Source organism: Mesoplodon mirus, assembly GCF_964341445.2.
Source record: "Mesoplodon mirus genome assembly, chromosome: 14".
Classification (NCBI taxonomy): domain Eukaryota; kingdom Metazoa; phylum Chordata; class Mammalia; order Artiodactyla; family Ziphiidae; genus Mesoplodon; species Mesoplodon mirus.
The window spans coordinates 76,947,803-76,965,055 of record NC_138990.1 but is presented as its reverse complement, the minus strand read 5'-3'; the positions used below and the strand labels follow the sequence as shown (position 1 = coordinate 76,965,055).

Genomic DNA, 17,253 nt, shown 5'->3' with positions numbered 1-17,253 from the left:
TCTGGTCTCCAGAACTGAAAGAGAATAAATGTGTGTTGTTTTTAAGCCACCAAATTTGTGGTAATTGGTTACAGCAGCCATCAGAAACGAATACATGACCTTCTCCTCTCAAACTCTTGTGCTGAGTGCTTGGGATAAAGCAGTTAATGAGCAGGACAGAAAATCCACTTCCTACCCCTAGAAATGTTTATAATCTCCCTCTCTTGGGATTTTAAAAAGCAACAGCCAAAAAGTCATTAATCGGGCTTCCCTGGTGGCGCAGTCGTTGAGAATCTGCCTGCCGATGCAGGGGATACGGGTTCGTACCCCGGTCCGGGAAGATCCCACATGCCCCGGAGCAGCTGGGCCCGTGAGCCATGGCCGCTGAGCCTGCGCGTCCGGAGCCTGTGCTCCGCAACGGGAGAGGCCACAACAGTGAGAGAGGCCCGCGTACCACACACACACAAAAAAAAGTCATTAATCTTCTGCGGTGCAATATATAACCAATAAGCACATGGAAGATGCTCAAGATCATTAGCATTAGGGAGGGCAGGGATCATTAAAACCATGGTGAGATACCACTGCTATGATGGTAGGAGAGCTATGATGGGAGAGACAGATAATAATAAGCTTTGGCAAGGATGTGGAAAAACTGGAATCCTCATGTGTCACTGATGGGATTGTAAAATGGTGTAACCACTTTGGAAAATAGCTTGCCAGTTTCTTAAAAAGTTAGACATAAATTACCAATTGACCCAGCCATTCCACACCCAGGAAAAATGAACATTCATATCCAAAGACATGGACATGAATGTTCACAGCTGCATTACTGATAATAGCCAAAACCTGGAAATAACTAAGAAGTTCAACAGTGAATGAAAATGTGGTATACACGATGAAATATTATTCTGTGCCAACCAACTCTGTTGACACATCTGCTCCATCACCACAGAGCTCCAGGCCAGTTTTACACTCGTTCACATCAAAAACCAGGAGAAATAGACTGTTCTGGTTAGCCTCACTATATAGACCCTTTTGCCGCACTAGCTTCCAGACTATTCCAATGACTCTTCCTCTGTCCTTCCCTCTCTTGCTGGTCTCCATGCTGCTCCCCGAACGCATCAAGCACAACCCTGCCTCAGGGCCTCGGCGCCATCTGGAATCCTCTTACCCCGATGGCTAGCTTCATGGCTCGCTCCTACGTCTTCTCAATGAGGCTTTCCCTTACCACCTTTTAAAGACCATAATAGCACCACCCCTTTTCTATCCTCCTTTCCCTGATTTTTCTCCATGGAACTTATCAACTAATAAACTCCATAGTTTTGTCTGTCTCCTGGCTAGACCGTAAAGTCCATAAGGAAACGGATTAGTCTTTTAGGTTCACTACTGAATCCCCAGGACCCAGGACAATGCCTGATCCACAGAAGGAATGCGATAAAAGATATGACATAAATGGATGAATTCATAGCCAACTCTTCCTTGGGCTGGGGTACAAGCATAACTTTTCCATGATGAAGACTGAGAGGGGGCCTGCTCTCCACAGTAAATGACATAGACTAGCACTAGGGACTTGCAGTTCACTTGATTCTAATCCTCCAAGCACAGTAAGTACCGACTGCCACCAATAGCCAAAAGACCCATCCATACCTTTGAGGAAGGGCCATCTTTTCTCTGCCTTATGGGTTCCTAGAGCATCCTGGATGAGGGTCCTTAGCTGGTAAGACAGGAAATTAGTCACACCTACCGCCTGAGACTGTAAGTGTCGCCAGAAAACCTATGCGATATTCACAGCATCTCTTCTAGGAATATTTTAGAAGGGAGAAAAAGAAAACACAACCTAAATACCTCTTGGTAGAGAAATGTTAGCTTTTAAAGAGTCTAAGGCTAAACAATTTAGTTATGAAACTATATTGTAGACTGTTGAATTCATTTAGTTTCTTATTTAAACTCACATCTTTTCCATCAAGTAAGAAGTCTTGGTTCATGTCTGTATGAAAATTCCTCTCTCTCATGAAAATTTAGCACAATGAGGTGGTTTTTAACCACACTCTTCCTGGGACATCAGTGATATCAGTGGTTCTGGCCACAGTTCATTGTGTTTTACCAGGTTGTTCTCCCATTTACTACAAGGGAAGGGAAAGCTTCATGAAGATCTCGGTTGACACTCTGGTTTTAACCCTTGATGGGGTTTTTCCCTTTAATTTGGGCACTTGGACATAATAGAAATGAATTAGGCTTTTTCCCTTGCAAATGGAGTAACCACACATTAACACATCTTGAATAAAACAACTAAACTTACAGAACATGTACTGTTCCATTCCAGTCAGCCTGCCTTCATCATTTGGGGCTGAATAGAGTCTTTTCTTCCTAAGAGCTGTAAACAAAAGTAGAGATTGTGTGAGACCACCTTTGCTCCTTATTACAGCTGGTCAAGACTCAACACATTCCTACCGACTGATTATGGAGGCTGCCTTCAGCCCTGGAACATAAGGGAATGATGCCCCCCAAAATGACATGGTGCACCACAGCATTAGGTAGATAGCTGTTGCTTATCTCTAACAGGATTGTCCTTTTCTGAACAAACTTTCTTCAAAAATAAAAATGAAAGGCAACTAGTTTCAGGAAGAACTGCTAAGTGACAATTATCATTAAAGTCAAGTCTTCCTGAAAAAAAGTTAAAAAACTCATTGTCTTCTGTTCCCACTTTTGGTTTGATATGACTATCTTTAGCATGTGCTGCAGATCTCCTCTGTAGTTATGAAAGAAAAAAGGAAAACTCACAAGGCCACGGCCCACACCCTCCTGTGTGCACACCCATTCTTCACATGGAGTGTTCATCACTATACTTATGTGCACACAGGTTTGTAGATTTTTTTTAACTTGTATTGCTATAGTCTTTTAGCAGCTATAAAGGAGTCCATCATGTACAGGGTACCATGATTTATTTGACCCATATGATTTCAACATTCATATTTCTAACTTTTATTATAATAATCCTGTGAGAAATATATTGGTATATGAGTTTAACAAGTAATATCTTTCTGAGATTCCTAGAAGTTGGATATGTGGGTTTGAGAGCGATTTGTTTTAGGTTCTTGATATGTCTGTTACCCTGTTTTCCAGAAGGTACATGGCAATTTATAGCCCTATAAGTAATGTCTTATAACCACTAACACTCTGTAACATGTATTACATGCCATGCCCTGTTCTAAGCTCTTCATAGAAACTCATTTAATCTTTATAACAATCTTATGAGGTAGGTGCTATTATTGTTCCCATTTTATAGAAGAGGAAATTGAGGCACAGAAGTTATGCCAGATCTTTTTACAGGAGGAAAATTCGTTTGAGGAAGCATAAGTTTTGTCAACTGAAGGTGAACAATGAGGGGCACTGGAGTTGCCACAATCACTGATGTCTGTTACAGCAAAAGACTGTATCCACCTGAACTGTGAGGAGATAAGGAGTGTGGGATGGGGGGGGGGTGTCCTTTGTACCGTCTAAGTAGCTATGGTCCTTCCCCAAACCAGAGATTTGGCAATAATGCAGGTAGTAGTAGTATTCCTAGTCAATTAGGTCTCAGCAAGTGAGTAACGTTTAGAACTACAACCTTTGTTAAACTCACATGTGGATTTTACAGAGCTAAGAAAGCAGATTTGGAATGGACACTTTGTCCAAAAACCTAGGAGGGGCTCATCTGGAACTAGAGCCTAATCACCTAAACGGTCTGACAACTCCCCGTTATGCTTGGTGCCCCTCAGTTGTGTTCCCTGATCCCAGCCAGAAGGTGGGCCAGCAAGTCAGGACGTAGGAGAAAGTTTCCCACCTGGGTAAGAGCCAAAAGCCAGGAGTAGGGGAGAAGCGGGGGAGTAAAGGGGGGGAGGGGGAGAGGGAGAAAATGAGAATGTGCAGGGGATGGAGATTCCTACCAGGGACTGTTGACCTTGTCACCAGAACAAGAAGGGTCGACGGGCACACAGCCACTTAGTTCAATCCTCAGCTTACCTCCGGCTTAATTTCTCTCCCCACAGATTTTGATACTTTGGAAGAGTCCCCACTCAAAGGCTCTTTCAGGTGCTCTGACTTAACCGTCACCTTAACCAAGACATCTGCCGGAGTGGGGAGGGAGGGAACATATCAACAAAACATACCGACAGTGCTTCAATCTCACAAGCCCCTTTGGGACTTTTACCCCCCGAACTGACCTAAAGCACATTCTCATTGCTTGCATTGATGTTTGAGTTTACACTAGACTTGGGAATGGATTCTGAGACAATGGCCCTGGGTGATGTTGCTATTCAGGTTAAGCCTGTGAAACAAAACCTCAGACATTATACTAAATATACTAAATATATTTTTTAAATATATATTATCAATACTAAAATATACTTGTAAAAAATGTATTGTTTAGGGGCTTCCCTGGTGGTGCAGTGGTTGAGAGTCCGCCTGCCGATGCAGGGGACATGGGTTCGTGCCCCGGTCCGGGGAGATCCCACATGCCACGGAGCGGCTGGGCCCGTGAGCCATGGCCGCTGAGCCTGCGTGTCCGGAGCCTGTGCTCCGCAACGGGAGAGGCCACACAGTGAGAGGCCCACATACCGCAGAAAAAAAAAGTATTGTTTGTGTACTTGTAAAGGTTGGGAAGGCACATAGCCTGAAGTCCAGATCAGAAAGACTGATTTTGTCAATTTCCTGTCATGACTAGTGAAGACAATACTTTGTGGCCTGAATACACAGACTCACCTCTGCTATCGGCTTACAGGATGAGTTTAGAGGATTCAGATCTCTAAACATGATTAATCGATTTGGAATATATCTAGTGCTCTCCAACTATGAAATCTTGCTTCTCCAACTATGAAATCTTACTTATGACTATGTTGAAATGCTAGAACAGAGCCATTTCTAGGAAACGAAGAAAATATTGTTACGTCTACATGGGTAACAGGAGAAAGAGAAAGAAATTAATTTTGCTTTCCTACTTGTATGAATCAAATTTCTGTAGTGTTTCAAACTTAGTTCAAACATTGATAATGATTTTAATAATAGATGAACTTATTTAGTTCACATTCTGTGCCAAGGTATTCATGTTCAGTATGCTCTCTATAATTAATTAAATTGGTTTATCTTCACAACCTTAAGAGGTACTATCATTTCCATTTTACAGAGGATAAAACAGAGAGGTTAAATGACTTACCTAAGGTCACACAGCTAGAAAACTGCACAACCAGGATTCAAACCCAAGCTGTCTGACTCTAGACTCTACACTTAAACCAAAACACCTTGTAAGACTGTATGTGTGCCTGACTTCCTTCATCCTCAGCCTGTTACCTCACCTGTAAAATGGAGTGTCTACCACCAATTTCAAGATTCTTGAGGGATTAGCAGAGGAGCATTTGTGAGCAGCAGTGTTTTATATAGTGGAGTCTCAACTGGCCTTCACTCCCTCTCCCGTGAGGAAAGATTTATTTTCATTCCTGAGAAAAAACTGAATCAGGGCCTTCCCCGGTGGTCCAGTGGTTAAGACTCTGCGCTTCCAATGCAGAGGGCTTGGGTTCGATCCCTGGTCAGGGAACTAAGATCCCACATGCCACAGGGTGTGACAAAAACAAAAACAAAAACTGAATCAGAGAATTATCATGACAGAGTGGAAAGGACCCAAGAAGCTGCCTCTTACAGCCACCCTTTGTTTGGAGGGTCAAACTCCCTTCCCCGCTTTTCTTTGGTCACTTATAGTAATGAGCATGCCATTTACCATGCAGTCCAATACACCTCAATACAGGGAGGTAAGTTCCTCACCAGTAAAAGGAAAACTTCTGACGGCTATTCAAAAACAGCAGCTGCCAAGTTACCCCTTTCAATAACCTTCAAGACTCCCGACTCCCCTGATAACCCTTCCTGGGTCCCAGCCCAACAAAGCTTGTCAGAACTGCCTTCAAAGTATGATACCCAGAACAGAACCATGTCAGGCCAGGTATAAGTACAGTAGAATAAAGGAGCACCATCCCCTCCCTTGATCTGCCTCTTCTACTTCTATTAATGTGACCCAAGTTTGTGTTCTCCAAACAGCATTAAAATAGCCACACCTGTGATACCAGATCTCATCTCCTAATCCCAATTACCTTCCATCCTCCAAAGCTGCCTCTTCCTACCGACTACAAAGCGGCGAGAAAATAAACACCGTGATAGCTCTCAAGGCCAGAGCAGGAGAACAAGGCCATGAGACCAAGTTTTTGTGGCCCTCAAGCCCACTAAATGGTTAAAACAATCTCGAGTCAAAGTCTTGGAGCTCTGCAGTGTGAACCATTCTGAAGCCTGAAAGGCCAACTCACTCAACTCCCATTACTGACTTTGGGGCAGCTCCCTGTTTCCAGCTCTCCCCCCTCCAGACACTGTAGGATTATCCTTCCTGACCCTCTTGTGTTGGGGCATGCTTGTGTGACTACTCCCAGCCTATGAGTTCACTGCTGGGCCACAGCATTCAACTGCCAGTGCAAAGACAGACCCTCTGGAGCTCTTCCCCTCGGGCGAGGCATCCAAAGACCACCAGCTGGGTACCCCAGGGGCTCCTGTGAGCAGAGCCCACCTGCCAAATGGGATGGACTATAGCCTGAGAGAGAGAAAAAAAGTCTTCCTTTGTTTTTAAGCCACTGGGATGGTGGTGGCGTTTGTTACCGCAGTGTAACTTTGTGTACTCTGACTGATACAACTCCATTATTAAATTCCTGAAAAGAATGGAGTTTCCCCCTCAACATTTCCTAGATCCTTCTCACACCACCTGGCATTGCCTAAGAGCTGAAACCATCCCAACCCTTTTTCTTCCCTCTTTTTTTTCTGATTGGGCTTAACAGCTTTATTTGAAATGAAAATGCCATAGAAGCCCAGCAGTTACTGAGAAACCAGCAGGAAGACCTCCTCCCGAGGCCTTAGACAACAGCTCTTCCAGCAGCTGTAGCAAGAATCCAGGCTATGACCACCCTCAGTGAGCCACTGCCCTCTACCTTCAGAGGTGCAGGGGCCACCTGCCCCGTGAGCCCAGAGCGGGGAAGAGCAGTTGAAGGGAGGGAGAAAGATATCATCAAGAACAAACAGAGATTTTTGTGCAGCCCTGTAGTTCAGTTCAGTGTCTCCCTAGGAACGGCCCTCTGCTTGGTGAAACTGGTTTATTCCAGGCAGAGCAGACGCGGGGAATGAAATTCCATAAACAGCCTCCTGGAACAAGCACCTCTAGCTACAGATGTGCAGTCAGTGTCCCCGACAGGTCCCGACGGGAAATGAACGGTTCTGGCTTATTGTAAAGGTTAACAAGTTGCTGCAGTTTTGTTTTTTGCTCTGTGAGTCATGGGGAAGTGACACTCTGCAGAGCACCCGGCAGATCCAGAATGTCTAAGTCATAGGGCTGTCGGGCAGTTGCCAGCCTTCCTTTCCATATGCTACACGATCACTTCACTGGAGGGAACCCGCCTATGCCCCCGTACTCCGGGGCCCCAGGGCACCCAACACTTGCTCTTTTAGAGTAGAATCAGCTTCCCGGGCTCAGCGCCAGGAACCCACCAACTTCAGACCGTGGGCTTTGTGGGGAGGAAGTGTAACTTAAATCTGATAGGATTCTAAAACCTAACGATTTGGAAGAGTTGGGTAGAAGGGATTCAAAAGATGGAATAAATACCATCTATTTTCCTATAAGGTATTTGAGAAGGAATAACTGGTACTCGTTCAACTCACTGGATCCCCATTGATGTAAATAAACAAGGCCCCCCAGAACTGAGAAAATGCCTCTAGAGCATTCATTAAGACCCTTCCCCTCACTCAAAGCCCTCCCTCATTAGGATTCCATAAAGTCTAAAAGCATTGAGTTTATCATTGTATTTCCTGAGGTTCCTAAACAGATACTGCAAGGAGAGGTAGCATTCATCCACCAGTTATAAGCTATGTGCCAAGAACTTGCTGGGCCCTGGGGATACACGAGTGAACAAGTCAGGGGACATGCCTTCGTGACACTGGCATTCCAGTGAGAGAGGCAGACAGTACACAAGAAAACTGCCGACAACAATAAGTGCTCTGAAAGAATTGAATGGGGTGATGTGACAGTAACTGTTGATGGCATCTGAGCTGAGACCTAGAGGATGAAAAGGAGTTGGCCAGTAAGGAGCTATAGCCAGTGACAGAAGGCAGGTGATCTGGGAAGCTGGACTTGGTGAGGGACACAGGACAGGTAAGTTTTGACCAACAGGATAAACCTCAGGCCCAGTTCTCTTAGGCCTGCCTTGCTGCAGGACGGCACTTAAAACCACCCCACAGCTCGAGATGTTGGTCCCTGGGTCACCCTCCCATGTGTACGTGCAGAGGATGCCAGCCCCTTGTGGCCCGTCTTCCCCACCGGCCTCTGTCCACACCCAAGGTTGAGATGGACAAGCCATCGATGGTTCAGTTCTTCACCCTGGCAGGGGAGGAAGCCTGTGGGTTTGTGCCTTGTGTCCTGGCCTTTGTGGAGCTCTGGGTGGGACAAGGGTATGGCCTCCAGCAGTACCTGCTGAGAGATTAGCCGTGAACCTACTGAGCAGGCCACGGGGCCAGGTGACAACCTTGTGTTCTGCACTCTTGCCCTTCAAACCCGAAGGCTTGGCCAGCAGGGGCTATTGAGAACATGAAATGTGGCTCGGGTGACTGAGGAACTAAATTTCTAACTTCACATTTTAGTTAACTTTAATTTAGGTAGCCACATGTGGCTAGCAGTTATCATATTAGATAATGCAACATAGATTAAGATCAAGTACTTTTAGCAAAAGACAACAAAAGCCAATTGACACCCAAACAATTACTGGAATTGTCAGATAAGCATAGTTGTGTGGGAAAATGGTAAAAGAAATAACATAATCGAAGCAAAAAGACACTATTAGGAATAAATGGGCAGATTAGAAAATAAGTGAACTTCTAGAAATGAAGAATTGAAATAAAACTCCATGGCTACTGATATATTTCAAGTAAATTGCAGATATCAAAAAGTAAGATGAACAGATGGATAGACAAACGGATATGATAAACTGAATAAAATGTCAAGAGTAGAATATAGGTAGTAGGTATATGGACATTTGTTGTAAAGGTCTTTTAACTTGGTCATATGTTTGAATATTTATAATAAATGTTAGAAGAAAAAAAAACCTTCATGAACCAAATAAATCCCCCATGAATGCAGCACAGAGACAAGGAGATGAAACTATGAGAGAAGTTAAGAGATTTGGAGGATTGAATAAGAAAGTCTTAGCTCTATAATTGGAGTCCCAGAAGAAATGAGTGGAAAATTGAGTTAAAGAAATACCTGAGGGGGCTTCCCTGGTGGCGCAGTGGTTGAGAGTCGGCCTGCCGATGCAGGGGTACACGGGTTCATGCCCCGGTCCAGGAAGATCCCACATGACACGGAGCGGCCGGGCCTGTGAGCCATGGCCGCTGAGCCTGCGCGTCCGGAGACTGCGGGAGAGGCCACAACAGTGAGAGGCCTGCGTACAGAAAAAAAAAAAAAAAAAGAAAGAAATACCTGAGGGGGCTTCCCTGGTGGCACAGTGGTTGAGAATCTGCCTGCTAATGGAGGTGACACGGGTTCGAGCCCTGGTCTGGGAGGATCCCACATGCCACAGAGCAACTAGGCCCGTGAGCCACAACTACTGAGCCTGCGCGTCTGGAGCCTGTGCTCCGCAACAAGAGGACGCGATAGTGAGAGGCCCGCGCACCACGATGAAGAATGGCCCCCGCTTGCCACAACTAGAGAAAGACCTCACACAGAAACGAAGACCCAACACAGCAAAAATAAATAAATTAATTAATAAACTCCTACCCCCAACATCTTCTTTAAAAAAAAAAAAAGAAAGAAATACCTGAGGAAGAAATGCCTGCAAGTTTTCTCAAACAGATAAAAAACATGCATCCACAAGTCCAAGATGCACAAAGTAGTAATTAAAGGTGGCCATAAAAACTCTACTACTCCACCCACTGAAAGGGAGAGTCTTGCTCGTCTCCCCTTGAGTCTGCACTGGCTTCAGCAACTGGCTTGATCCATAGGCCACAGCAGAAGTCACACTGCATGACACCCGAGGCACCGTCCAGACCATTCAGCTTCTATCTTGGTTTCTTGGAAAGTTGTTCCAGGGAAATCCAGCCACCTTGTAGAAATGTGACTAAAAAGTTCTCAAAACCATATAAAGAGGGACACGCAGTGCCCAGCCTTCCAGCTGTCCCCACCGACATTTGGATTATGAACGCCTATGAGCAAAGCCATCCTGGACCCTCCAGACCAGCCCAAGTTTCAGCTAAATACCAGCAAGAAATTCCAGTCAATCAATCACACGTGGAATGGGAGAATCACTCTGCTGAGACCTGCCTAAATTTCTGACCCACAAAAGAGAGATGAAAAAAATGGCTGTTTCTTTAAGCCACTAAGTTTTGGAGCAGTTTGCCATGCAACAAAACCAGGAAATTAACTCAGAAGCAAAAGGACGCAGAGCACCATCTAGTGTTCTTCCTTTAAGCAGTCCTGCTGCTTCTGTGCTCTCTCTTCTAGGATGTAGTTGGAAGCAAGTTCCCACTCCTCAAATAGTGAGGATAAGCCATTGCCCCACTAGCAACTGCTTCCTTGGGCTCAGGCCAGGGAAGCACTCACTAAACTTCTAGATGCCATCTCTGCTCAGGCCAGACTTGGAGAGGGAACTGGAAAAACCAGTGAGCTCTGAAGAAGGAAAGCGTTAATCACAGAAAGCTTGAATTGCAGCTCCCAGGGAGCACAGCAGAGAGGCCCGCAGCCACTGTGCTCTTTCCTTGACTGGACAAGCCCTGGGGCATGGCTGGACTTAGGGGGAGGTATCACTGTCTGAGACCTGCCCTCCAGTCTCAGACAGGGAATCCGAAGGCAACTGTAAACCTGACACCAGCCATGAAGGTGGTGTAGACGTCCCTGTGGCCCCCTCTGGTATCCCAGGACCTCTGTGGTAGGCGAGGGCGGGAATACCAGTGAGGGTTGGGGAGCATACTCGGGCAGCGGTGGATGAGGAACTCAGCGGGAGGCCATTGTCAGCATCACTCTGGCCAGGCTCCCCAGTGGCTCTGTGGCCAGCCCCTCTGGACTCCAGGAAGTGTATATTGGTTCTCTTTCCGGAAGATGCCCATGATACCATGAGGAGACGCACTCAGAGGTCACACTCTGGGGCAGGCTCTCCGTCCTGGCTCTGGAAGCGGTGAGGACAAGCCCATCCAAGGGACAAGCTATGACGCTGCCTCGGAGGGAGCCACTTGAAGGCCATGGAGAGAGTAGGTGGTGACAACACTTCACCACCCAGAGGTGCAGCCACTAAGGTGACCCCTGCCTCACTGGAGATGAGCCCAGTGCTTAGCCAAGCAAACCCTCGATGCAGAAGTTAGGGTGTCTGCAGGAGCAGCAAGAATTCCCCAAAGAGAGCTCTCAGCCTGGGACACAAGGAAAAAGGACTTGGAGATGTGAGAAAGCTGTGTGATGACAGGGAAAGGATACAGCCTGCCTTCCAGGGACAGCTGGGCCTTAGTGGCCAAGCCTGCCCTTCATCCCATAGCAGCGTGGTGATTCACCAGGCAAGACTCTTGTCTGGACAGGCGTTTGCTGGTCTCCTCCAGGAATGCTCTCCACCACCTGAGAAGGACTGGGAGAAAGCAGTCCTTTCCCATAATCCCAAATCTGAGCGATTGGCTGATCTCAGCGAGTCCACAGGGGTGGGCCTCGTGGCTGGCACATCCTCTAAAGCGCCCTCCAGCCTTCCCCATTCTACAGGCGAGGACCAAGCTGCCAGTAAGTGGCTGCCACAGAGCTTGTTACAGGAATCACAGTGCTGGAAGGGGCTTCACTGGCTGAGGGCCCGGCAAAGATACTTTTTTCTGGGATCTCTGGCCACCTGGGATCAGAGACTGCTGTTCCCCTGGGGCTGGAGAAGAGGCTATTTTTCAAAGATCCTTCCCACTTATTTCCGGATTTAGTGGCCAGGATGCCGTCTGCTGCAGGCTTGGTGAGGAACATGAGGAAGCCTGGCTGAACCAGATGGGGCATGAAGTTCCAGAGACCCCAAGTTTCTTCTCTGCTTGAGTCTTTGGCCCAGTGGTGCTATAGCAGTGGGTTTGGAGAAAGGTCTTCGAAATTAGATGGGAGCCTGTGTAACCTGGAGCATCATGATCTTTTCTCCTGAATCTGCTCTGGGATCTCGGAAGACATAACACTTCCCCCTGAAAGGCCTGTATCTTCCACCTTGAGCATAGTTCTGAGATAGCAGGACCACGTGCACAGCCAGAGCTTGGGTGGCATAAACGTGCACCCTTTTCTTTCAATAGGCATGGACCATACTGCTTTCTGCCACAGGGGAGACCCCCTGGAACACAGTCTTGTCAGGGTTTGGCCCACAGTCATCATTTCCTATGACCTCAAACACACTGACATAGACAACAGCATGGCTTTGGGGGCCAGCCCGGATGGTCCAGCTGCACCAGATGTTCTGAGGAAACTGACTTTGCATCATCGGGATGGAGAATTCACTCATCTTGCCTTTCAGGATGACATGGCGTTTCATGAGGATGTAGATTTCTGTCCAAGAAGGTCTGAGTCCTGCAGGAGAGAAAGAACTGGATAGAGGCTTTGGGAAGAAACCCTGTTCAGATGAGTGCTCTAAAGAGCAAAGCTCATATTTTTCTTTTTCACGCCTTTCCCGTGCCTGGCCCAGGAGACTAGCGCCTTCAAGCTGTTGAGGGGAAGGTGTGAGGAGAGCTTGTTTAAGAAATAAGAGCAAAAAAACATCACATCCAACTTGTAGGAGATGGTGTTCCCCTCAGCTGGCATTTAAGACTGATTCCCTCAAAGGGGAGGGACGTGGGGAGACGAGGGGTGAAGTCACAGAGGAAAAGCATCTTCATAGAAGACATTGCAAAGGCAGCTCTGGTACCTGCTGAGACTAGATGGGTGGGGACGGGGGGACAGTGACTCTCAGCATGAAGACGACCTGAGAAGTTGTAAGGCCTACACCTAGCTCAGCCATTTGCCACCTGTGATATTGTGATTTATAATTGTATATTTGGTCTTTGCTGCTCCTGGCACAGAGCTCCTAAAACCCTGGAATTTCCTAAGTGAGGAGACTGATACATGCGGATACATGTGTCTTTTATGTTAATGAGGTGACTTTTGGAAAGCACCTAAGGATGGGGGCTGGTTTCTAGGGGAAACAACCAGGTGATTAGAAGGTTGGAAATTTCAGTCCCTCCACAGGACCTCTGGGGAGGAAAAAAGGGGCTGGAAATTGAGTTCAGTCACCAGTGGCCAGTGACGTAATCATTCATGCCTATGTAAAGAAGCCTCCATGAACACTCAGAAGGACGGGATGCAGAGAGCTTCCAGATGGGGAACACATGGAGGTGCTGGGAGAGTGGTACCCTCAGAGCTGCAAGCTCTGTGCCCCTTCCCCATACCTTGCCCTATGCACCTCTCCCTTCTGGCTGTTCCTGAGTTACATATAACCAGTAATCTAATAAGTAAACTGTTCTTCTGAGTTCTGAAAATCACTCCAGCAAATTAATCAAACCTGAGGAAGGGGTCATGGGAACCTCCGATTTACAGCCAGTGAGTCAGAGGCACAAGTAACAACCTGGACTTGTGACTGGCATCTGAAGTGAGGGCAGACCTGTGGGACTGAGCCCTTAACCAGTGGAATCTGATGTTATTTCTAGGTAGTTTCAGAACTGAGTTGAATTGTAGGACACCTAGCTGGTGTTGGATAATTGCTTGGTGGTGGTGAGAAAACACACACACACACGTGCGTGCGTACACGTACACACACACACACGACCATCCAAACCTCCCTAGCAGGAAGGAAGCTCTCTTAATGGGTAGCTGTTATCAGGCTAGTAGCTTTACTCCCTGAATCTCAGTTTTAAGACTGCCATTTCTACTTCAAAGGGTTTTAGCCAACGTTTAATCCATAGCATGCTTTTCTATGTTCTCACAACTGTTTTTATTCTATTGGGAATGGATGGGGTGGGGAGATTCAGGAAAGCTTAGCTATAGCGCTTGAGAACACAGTTCAGTTATGGGAAAAGAAAGACACTTATAAGGAAAAAAAAGCTACGAGGCAGCCTCCAATGGCCAGTGCAGAGTTTAGAGGAAGGGAGAGATCCTCTGAATGCCTCCAGGTTGCCCCCATCCCTCCTGCGGGTGTAGAACTGTGGGAAGACAGAGGCCTTTATTTTGTTAATAGGATTTTATTTATTTACTTTTTTTGGCCACACCACGTGTCTTGTGGGATCTTAGTTTCCTGACCAGGAATCAAACCTGGGCCCACCGCAGTGAAAGCGTGGAGTCCTAACCACTGGACCACCAGGGAAATCCTCAGGGGCCTTTAGACCAGAGAAAAAGGCAGGTCCAGTCGCCTAAACCCAGAAGCCACTGTCCAGTCTTCTCTGCCCCAAAGGAATACATCCGCATGGACTTTGGGCTCCTCCTTCAAAATACCTAGATTCCAACTAGTTTTCATTCCCATCTCTATACCACATCTCTCACTTGGATTATTCTAGTGCCTTCCTAACTCACCTCCCTGCTTCTACTCCTATGGAATGGTCCATTCTTCAGCATAATTTTTGTTCAGAGAGATACCACATCATTCACACCCTCAACACCCTCCGGTAGCCTGCCCTCACTCACAGGGAAGTCACCTGAAGAGGATCACTAAGGTCTTTCGTGATCTAGCCATTGCCTCCCGGGCCTGTCTCTCTCCACCTTGTACTGACTTCCTTTCTCATCTTAGAACATTCTGTTCCTACCTCAGGGACTCAGCACTTCTGTTCCCCCTGCCTGGGTGCTCTCCCTCAAATTCATGTGGTTTCTCCCTCATTTCAACCAGGTTTCTGCTCAAATATCACCTCAGATAAATATTCTCTAACCACGGTCGAGAAAACATCCCTCCCCATCACTTATATTTTTCTTCTCCAAATCTAGAACTTATATTTTTATGCTTAATTGATGGATCATGGATCATCCCCTGACTAGAACATAAGCTGCATGGAAGAACACACTTTGATTTGTGCACTGTTGCATTCCCAGGGCTTAGCATAGAATAGCACCTAGCAAATGGCATTGGTTCCATAAAGGCTGGCTGAGTTATGTGAATAAGAGTCTGTCGACTATTTGACTCTGTGTCACTTGGACAGGACAAAAGGTCAGTAATAATATGACCATAATATGACCAGTGGGAGGGCAGTGACATATCCGAGAATAAACATGTCCCTTGTCTCTGACAATAATAACCAGAGTCCACTTAGCAGATAAAGGTGCAGAGTAGGACAGTGGCCTTCAAACAAATGAGCTTCAGGAGGGCTTGGAAAGGGAGAGATTATTGGACCCCACCTCCAGAGTTTGATTCAGTAGGTTGGGGCCTGAGAGTTCGCATATCTAATAAGCTCTCAGGTGATGCTAATGATTCTGGTCTGGGGATCTCATTTTGAGAACTACAAAAAAAAAAAAAAGAAAATCTTTTTCATTTCTGCCCAAAGAATCCCAGGGTGAGACTTATTTGAAGAAAGCCAACATGCTTGCCCCTCCTTATACTACATGGATCCTAATAGCTGATCTTTGTTTATAATTTTGTCATCTCCTCTTTCAACATCTTCACTCACCTTTGCTAAAAGTTCCCCTCCCCTGATCCTCATAACTAAGTTCTTCCAGACTCAAGTCTCACCTCCTCTGCGGAGCCTTCCGTGACTGCACGGGTCCCCGATGCCCTCCCTTCTTCATACCTGTGGAACTGCTCCCACAGTTTAGACACTAGATCATCTTTCTAATCACTAGTTTTCCTAGTCACTCCACAGGCTTGTTTCACCTCATCTCAGACCAGAAGAAGAAGAGCAAGTCCAAGTTATGAATGTCCACTTTAAGGGCTCACAACTATGGCAGGAACAAGAGTCCACAGAGCCCGCTCTGTGCCCCTACCACCTGGAGATGACCCCCAACCTCAGGAACTCACCACCCACTGGGCGATCTTTAGGGGTATCTAGTGAGCACCAGGACATGACTTCATCCTGGGTCATTAAGACCCCCAATACAGCTGGAGACAAAAGAAGGCAGCAGAAAATTCATTCTTCACCCAAAGCTTCTAAATTCTGGCCTGCCAGAAATACACCACCCAGAAACATACCAAGAGCAGCATTCTCCTTTGTCCTTTCTCCCTGGACCAACACAACAGACGTCAAAGACAGAGCATGCACCAGAAGCCGTGCGGATGGGCTTCAGCCCCGACTGAGACACCAGTTGGCCAGCCAGGTGTAAACGTGGCTCTCAGTGCTGATGGCGGCATATTAGAGTCACCTGGCCCAACTCAAAACCAACTTAGTCACTGGGGGTGGGACCTGGGCCTTGATATTTTTTAAGCTGCCCAGGTAATTCCCACATTTTTCAGCCAAAACTGAGAAAAGCTGCTGTACTCTCTCCTAACTCAGGAATGTCAGTGCTGACATGGCGAGTTCTCTGTTTTACTTGGATCATGCATTTGGGCCCTCTGATGGCCCTGGTGCTTGGCAGTCCCGTGTTGCTCAGCTCTGAGAAATGACTCCATAGAGGGACAAGCAACACTTAAGCAGAGATCAAATACCAGGTCAATGGGCTTCTCCCCAGGCCCGACCTCAGGATTTTATTGCTACACCAAATGGTGTCAGCTTTGAGTTCCTAAGAAGGTCACGAGCCATCCCACGGCCCTAACTCTAAAGTCAGTGTTTGGTTACAGGCAACACTGTGTAGAGGCTGGTGGGAGCTCCTTCAGGGAAGGATCAACCAGCATCAGCTGCTTGCGGACAGACTTGGCCCCAGGGCTGACTCTGATCTTATTTCCTCTTCATTTCCTGGAGTTTGGGAGTAAAGACAGAGGTAGATACCAGAAAAAAAGAATTCGTCCTGGTCTTAAGGGTCACGATTTGATGACCACCTCGCTCATTTCCTCGAAGGCCAAAGTCCCCAAATGTTGATGACAAAGGAGACTTTATACCCATTCTGGGAACCTACCTGGCTTGTGTCATCCACCTCTTCTTTGAGAGTTTTTCCCCCTGGGTCACTATTGTTTCTCTGCCTGAGGTGATGGCCTAGCCTCCCTCACAGATGACAGGTGTCCTGAGGTCAACAGCTAAGCCTTACCGTGCAGGGTCGTAACCATGCAGGGTCTCTGGGGCATTGATGTTTTGGCAGAAATGTTGGAAGAGGAAGGGTGTTCTTCCCCCCTGCAGGGCTCTTTCAAGAATTAA

The 17,253-nt window shown here is 46.8% G+C and overlaps 1 long non-coding RNA gene across 1 annotated transcript; it reads right to left on the bottom strand.

Annotated features, from left to right (window-relative positions):
* Window positions 1–1,640: 1,640 nt before the first annotated feature.
* On the bottom strand, window positions 1,641–9,372 carry LOC309815643. Its single transcript, XR_014295908.1, has 3 exons — window positions 9,293–9,372; window positions 2,279–2,353; window positions 1,641–1,693 (listed from the first exon to the last, which is right to left on the bottom strand). It is a non-coding gene; the product is annotated as an uncharacterized lncRNA (long non-coding RNA).
* Between the last annotated feature and the right edge of the window lie 7,881 nt (window positions 9,373–17,253).